Below are 6,994 nucleotides of genomic sequence, written 5' to 3' on the forward strand. Positions count from 1 at the left end.
GTGCCTCTGCATCCAGAAACCCCACCTGTCACCTGCATCCCTCCCAGCTGGGCGCTGCTCCTTGCCTCACACTTAGAAAACTCTTTGGACCTAGGCCATGTTTTATTTTGTTCCCCAGGGAAGCACACATTTCTCCTTGCTCTTAATTCCACTTTTTTTTGGCGCTATATCAATGGCATTTATTTCTTTTATAAATTCTGTTTAAATAGTTGGCAGCACATCATTAATACAAGACTTAAGTTTTATCCCTAACATAAATTTAATAATTTTTCACAATGATTTTCTACAGCATTTTAAAGTGTTTATCAACTGTTCAACATGAAGACAGGCAAAAGAAAACAAAAAAGAAACCCTGCAATCGCTCCTTTAAAACTGTTTTTACAGACATTATATTTTAAATAACTCTTTCTGACTTTATATAAGCAAGAGAACACTAAATATTTCCATCACAACCACTTGTTCTTTTCTGAAGCGTAATCTCCACAAACCACAGCACTTGCTGTCACAAGACAGTCGAGGGATATAGGAAAGGTGGAATTTGTTAAAGGAATCTATTTTGTGTATAAAGATTTAAAACAACAATAATAATTGGTGTTACAGAAAACTACCTCTCCCACAAACACTGTGCCGATATCAGGGCAGGTGCAGAACACACAGTGCCATCGAGATGTAGAATTCAGAGAATGGTGAAGGGATAAAGAAATAGAATTTTTACTGTTAATCTAGTAATTTCATTCCAATCGGATTTTAGTCTGAGGTTTTTAATTAAAATACAATAACTCGCACTGTAGCCAGCAGAGGGAGCATTTAAAACAACCGCTAGCTTGAAAAAGTCCAGCAGGTTTCTAAAAACACACTATAAAACCGAAAGCATTACTGCAGGAGCTGCACCAAAACATTTGTGGCAACACAGCCCCTGACTTGTGCATTCACGCATGGACAAGGCATGCTAATGGGAAATTACTTAGACTTCTTGCAAAAAAAAAAAAAAAAAAACCCAACCTCAGAACCATTCCTCAGCATGAATCACTTTCAGTCCTTGGCACACCATAAGGATTTTTTTTCAGCCAATCTAGCTGCTATTAGTTCAGATTCTGCAAACCGGTTGGGGCGTGTGCCGTTAGTCAGGTCTTGCTGTAGGTGCCTGTGCATGTTTCTAGTCTGCAGATTTGAAAGAGCGGAGGAGTGTAGCGGGGGGAAGGCTGCCTCGCTGTGCAGAGGGCATGGCCATGTGGTGGTGGAGGGCTTGTCTCTTCAGGACTATCCCCATTGCCTTCATATACATCTGGCTTTGTCAGTGAGGAATGCGGGGAGGCACAGCAACATCCTCAGAAATCTGTGGAGGGCTGTGAACGCCCCTGGAAATGGTTTCATTTCAACTTCCAAGGGTAATACCTGGAGAAATGGGACTATTTCTGCCCTTGTGCCATGGCCTTCCCGCTCTTTTAATGGCACACAAGACAACTCGTTGTAAGAAAAAGGTGATTTTTACAGGGCTTGTGCACCTTGCTCCTGGTGCTGGGAGGAGGAGAGGCCCTTTCCAAGAGCCCCTCTGGCAGCTCCGATGCTCTGCTCAGGGCCCCACGGGAGTCAGTATTACTTGGCATAGTCAGCAGTTGAGGTTTGGGTTATTTTAGCGATCAGATGAGTTACCTTTGATGTTTTTCAGCATCCAAGCACATGCACACACCCCTCACTGCATTAGCTGCCGTTACATCATCTGCTCCAGTGCTTCCATCCCTGCCATGCAAATGTGCCGTTGGCTGTGAAACACTGCAGAGTAAGAAAGGTGCAGCAAAGCAGCAGCATACATTTAGTATAACTGTATTACTTACAAGGAGGTTTTTTCCTCCCCCAAAAAAATTCCATGCTGAAAAGCATACAAAGGCAGGAGTCAGAAATGCCATCTCACCTCCCTGCTGCAGTCGGAGAGGCTGAGTGCAAGGGGTCACGGGCTGCGCCCAGTGCTGGGGCTGTGTTTCCTTTTGCATTCCTATTTTTCATCACTGTTTCCTCTGCAAAAGTGGAACAGAGCTTACCAGACTCTCAAAACACCATACCATTCCATTTCAAATCCTGCTTCTGGTCATCTGTGTGGACAGTCGAGGGAGAGAAGATACTGTTTGTTACTTCACTGTCACTGCAGTGCGTTGGAGGCACAGTCTGAGCCTGGTGTTGAGCACAAAGAGCCAGCTGCTTAGTTCAGGTCCTGTGTGATCTGCTCAGATTTCAGGTGATTAATCAGATATCACACTGTGGATTTGTATTTAATGTTAAACCCCAGAGTGCTTAGCATACAGGTGGGGCATATTGTATGTAAGGACTCTCTTGGGACACTGACATAGACTTTGCTGGGTGATGTCCAACTCCACAGCAGAATCAAGAAAACCAAAGATTACAGATGTGAAAATGGCCTGTGGAACTGCATGGCTCACCATGAGCGATATGGTGAAGCTGGTAAAACAAACTTTTAGCCTGAGTCAATGCATATTGCTAAGCACCCACTAAGGAACCACTTATTATAAACTAGATGTGTGTATATGTATCTATACACCCACAAATATATATATGTGCAATAGTTTGTTAGTATATAATAGTATGTTGCAATAGTACAAACCTAGAACTGTTTCATTAAGGATTATAGGCTGACTGTAGGTTTATAATGGTCCTTTTAGTCAAACTAAAATATGCTATGGGCATGATGAGTGTCATCATCTTGATTTCTTAAACTTGTGATCTTCTCACCTGATGGAGTTTCCAAGGGAGTGTCTGAGTTTAAGCAAGCTCTGAGAGGGTCTGCTGACCTGTCACCTTGAGGTAGATGCATAAACTTACTTATATCAGCTACTCATCCCATCCCTTTGACCCTTTATTTCAAAATGTAAATCCCAATTTTAACTCACTTTTCAGTGTCACTTTGAAATGCAACTTTATCCCGAGTAGAGTTTATTCTTATCCTGGCACCTCTCCTGTGCCTGCCCAGAACAATATCTCCTGGGCTGTGAAAAGTCGTTTACTGTTTGCATATTAACCCAGCAGAACCTACACAGCTGGGTGTTCTTCCTCCTAGAACTTCCTTAACAGACTTGTTTACTAACCTGTAATCAGTTAAGGGCAGCAGGGTTAACTCAGCACCTCTTTGTCTTTGGTGACAGGAGTAACCAAACTTTACTTGCAGGCATCCAAGCAACTCAGCCTGACCCAATCTCAGTTTCCAGAGCTGGAGCTGGAAGCAAAACCAACTATCTTTCAACTTTCAAATCAATCAGGACACAAGAATCATTAAGAGCTAATATGTGCCAGGATTTTGCAGCCACTTATTCTCCAGCTGCAAAACAAGTTGAAGCAGAAGGTGCTTTCTGTTAATAGGTCATCCTTTTCCTAACTAACGTCTCAGGAGCCAGGGGAGCTTTACTGCGTAGAAAGAAGAGCACTTGAGGGGAGAGAGGAAAGTTTAAAAAGCAACAAAACCAGCAAGGGCTGGAGATCAGCTGGGCTGAACTTTCATGCCTCCACTAGCCCTGGCAGCAGCAGCAGCAGCAGCTCTCCCATGGGCAGAGCCAGCTCTCGGCAGGGCAGGGCTGCTGTTGATTCCCAGGTAGCGCTGTGGGGAATTCCACCACTTGGGTCACTTCTCTCTTCCCTCCTGAAAAGTGCTGGATGGGTGCCAGCTCTTCATAAACCATGAGGCAAAACAATGAGGGCGTTTACTCATTTAGGCTTGCCGGAAAAGATTGTGAATTTAATCAAAACAGCTAGTTTTCAGCCTGAGGAGCCCCTCTTGTGCTCCCAAATGGAGATGGAGCAGCCAAAGGCCAGGACACACAACTAGCCCGGCACCCAACAGCATATGTTTCACTTAAACTATATGATTTCTACAGCCTACTTGTGCAAGGCATCGCACGATCCACCAGTTCACCAGAATGTCAGCAGTATTTATTCAAGTAAGGACTTTAGTACATAAACACACTGTCATGAGCTGGCACTTGCACTAACTGAGCAGGTTTGCTATTTTCTTGACAATACCCAAGCTGCTGCAGGCTTGGGAGCGTGGAGAGTCCTCTGAAAATACTGTGCTACTCAGAGCAGCTGAGGAGACTCAGCTATTTAGTGAGGCAGAAATTAGATAACTGACATATTGGTGTTTTAGGACTTAACTACAGTCTGCTGTGGCCAACCAAGACACCTATGTTGTCCCAAGGAGCTCTGGGCCCGTGACTGGTGGAGAGGGAGCCCCAACACCCCAGCAGCGGGTCACCACTGCCCCAGCCGTAAAGGACTGTGGGCACCCACAGCTTTGTCACTGTGAGGTTTGAGTAGGAATACAGCTAACTCCAATTCTAAAACTTTTGCTCACGCATTTATAATTGCTTCATCTAATGTGCCCGTGAAGGAGCCTCTGACACCAGAGCAAGGACAGCAGCAACTGGAACAAACAAACAGGGCATAAATAGGATTTTACTAGACTCTTGAACAGGCCAACTGCAACACAGGTAAGGTCAAAACTTTCAGACTTGGTGCTTCAATAAATTCATCAGCCAAGGAAAGATGAACGCGGAACTGCTGCCCCTTCTCTGCTCCGCCCCACCACTCGGTTTGTTTCCCTGAATGTTTGAAAATAAATGAGCCAGTGTGCTTTCAGTAAAGAGCACTTCAAATATTAAACAAGTCTGCTGCTCATAAGTAATAAGGAAGGAGGTTGGCCCGGAATACCCTGCTTGTTTTCTGGCTCAGCCTGAGCTGCCGTGCCCTTCTGGAGGCGTCATAAACAAAAGGTCAGCATCACTCTTACAAAGCCGTTAAAAAGAAATCTTGGGAAATGCTAGGAACTGGTGCAAGTCAGGATAGTTTTGCTCTTTAGCAAAACCTTGCTGGAGGTACCCGAATTTCACCAGCCAAAACGAAATCCCTTACAATTAAGGAAAGGAGTACTTTTATGTGCTTTAAAGTATCCTATCTACCTGAAGTCTCGTTTCCCCTGAGCGTAGAAAGTTTCATTTAGGTTTTCCCTCTGATCCACCTTGAGCGATAATCATTAAGTGAAATGAGTCCAGCTGGGCAAAGTTGCCTGGTTGCCTGCCTTTTACAACCCTTATCAGGGCTAGCAAGGGGTAAAACATCGCAATCAAACAACCCACGGTCAGAGATATCGCCACTGCTGACACTACCATTCTTAGGAACACTGTTCTTCCACTTTATGCCTGTAATTTCAGCTTTTTGTTACTGTTGGGATTTGATGTACCAGGCATTTAACAGGTTTGCATGCAGCACAGCATGCGGGGCTGGAAATGCAGGCCCTGGCTAATTAAAAAGTCACCTTTTTCCAGCCTGATCTGTTTTAACTCTGCAGAGGTGCCAGCCTATTTATCCTTCATCACCTAACTGGAGATACAGATATGTCACCACAGAGCTTGACATCTCCAAATTCGTATTTCTTTCTTATCCTTTTATTTCTCCTACATGTACCTCTTTGTGCTGTAGACATTTGTTTTCTGTGGAAACGCTTTCCTGGTGGCAGTCACAGGTAGAGAGAAGGTTTAAACTGAGGGTGACAGGGATTTCTGTGAGGCCTTTGCAATAGAGGGAACAAGTTTCTTTTGCAATGGTGTGTTTCTACCAGAGTTTAAGAGATGCATTTGAGAAGTGTTTTGTGAGCAATTCATATGACTCTAATATATATTCTCACCATAAAGAAGGTCATAAAACTCAGTGTTTTTAGAGGCACTAGCACTAGGCATTCTTGGACTCTCATACTTAATGCTAAGGCAAGCAACCTGAGTTTGCATGGTTAATACCATTTCAGGATTTTTGATCTTTTTTTATTTTCCAAAATATTTTCACAGGGAAATAACCACAGGAATTTGAGTGTTGTGTTCAACAGCGGTGTATTTCCCGGCTTTCCAATGTACTGTAACTACATTCTGTGTAAGAATTTTGCTTTTCTTGGATCATTTATTTTAGTTTGGGAATGAGGAGTGAGGGACATTTGTACACCCTTACCTAAGTTTGTTCCTCGGAGGATGTCACCATCATGGCTCACAAGCCTGTGCTCCCTGCTGAGGTGTGTAGGTAGGAAGGATCTGCCCAGGTCACCATCACCTGAGCTTCACCTCTGTACTTTTCATCACATTGAAGACAACATTGTTTACACGCAATAATTTCCATGATACACCAAGCCAAACCCTTGTTCATCTAAAACCATTGTCTAGGTTGCTGCGAATGTTTTGAAGTTTGAATAATGTTTGCTAAATTCAAGTTCAGACCATACTCACCAAGAAAAGCCAGGTGAGGTTTTCCAGTACGGTGACATCTTCCTTTTCTTTCCTTATGTAATTAGACATGCAACTTGCTCATTCCAATTAATGTAGTCTTTTGAGAAAAATAAAATCCATATATGAAATCTAATAGCACAGGTAGATCTGCAGGGATTAACAATATGAAGGAGAACATTGTCAAGCATATAATGATATTTTGTGGTATGTTTGCTACAGCTAATGCTTTTAATTGCATTTTCCAGTTTAATTCTAGTAGCCAAAGGCTCAATGCACAAGGCAAATAAAAGACAGGATAATTGGCATGCCCAAGTGCCTCTTTTCAACATAAATCAGGCAGACAGCAAATATGAGTTGAGCAAAGAGATCACTGTGTTGCAGTTTAATTCACTCAAGATTTTGCCAAAATTAGTTTTACACTGCAGGATAGAAAAACAGGCCTGGGAAATGCATTGAAAATGTCAGCAGGGACTGGAGCCACAGTATCCCCCTTCCACATTAACATTTCACACAAGTGCGAGAAAGCTTGTAAACCGACTGATGAGGGAGGGATAGGATTAGATAGAGCATCTTTCTGGGTGCACTTCTCCATTCCCTACTTCTGTCTGAAAATGCATTGATAAAAGATTCTTCTGTGATTACAAGTGCAATTAATAAAAGGCTTTTGAAACAGAAAGACCTTCCTACAAACCCAACAGCAGCACCAGGTTTTGTTATCTGTG

This window comes from Athene noctua, chromosome 8, assembly GCF_965140245.1.
Source record: "Athene noctua chromosome 8, bAthNoc1.hap1.1, whole genome shotgun sequence".
Taxonomy (NCBI): Eukaryota; Metazoa; Chordata; class Aves; order Strigiformes; family Strigidae; genus Athene; species Athene noctua.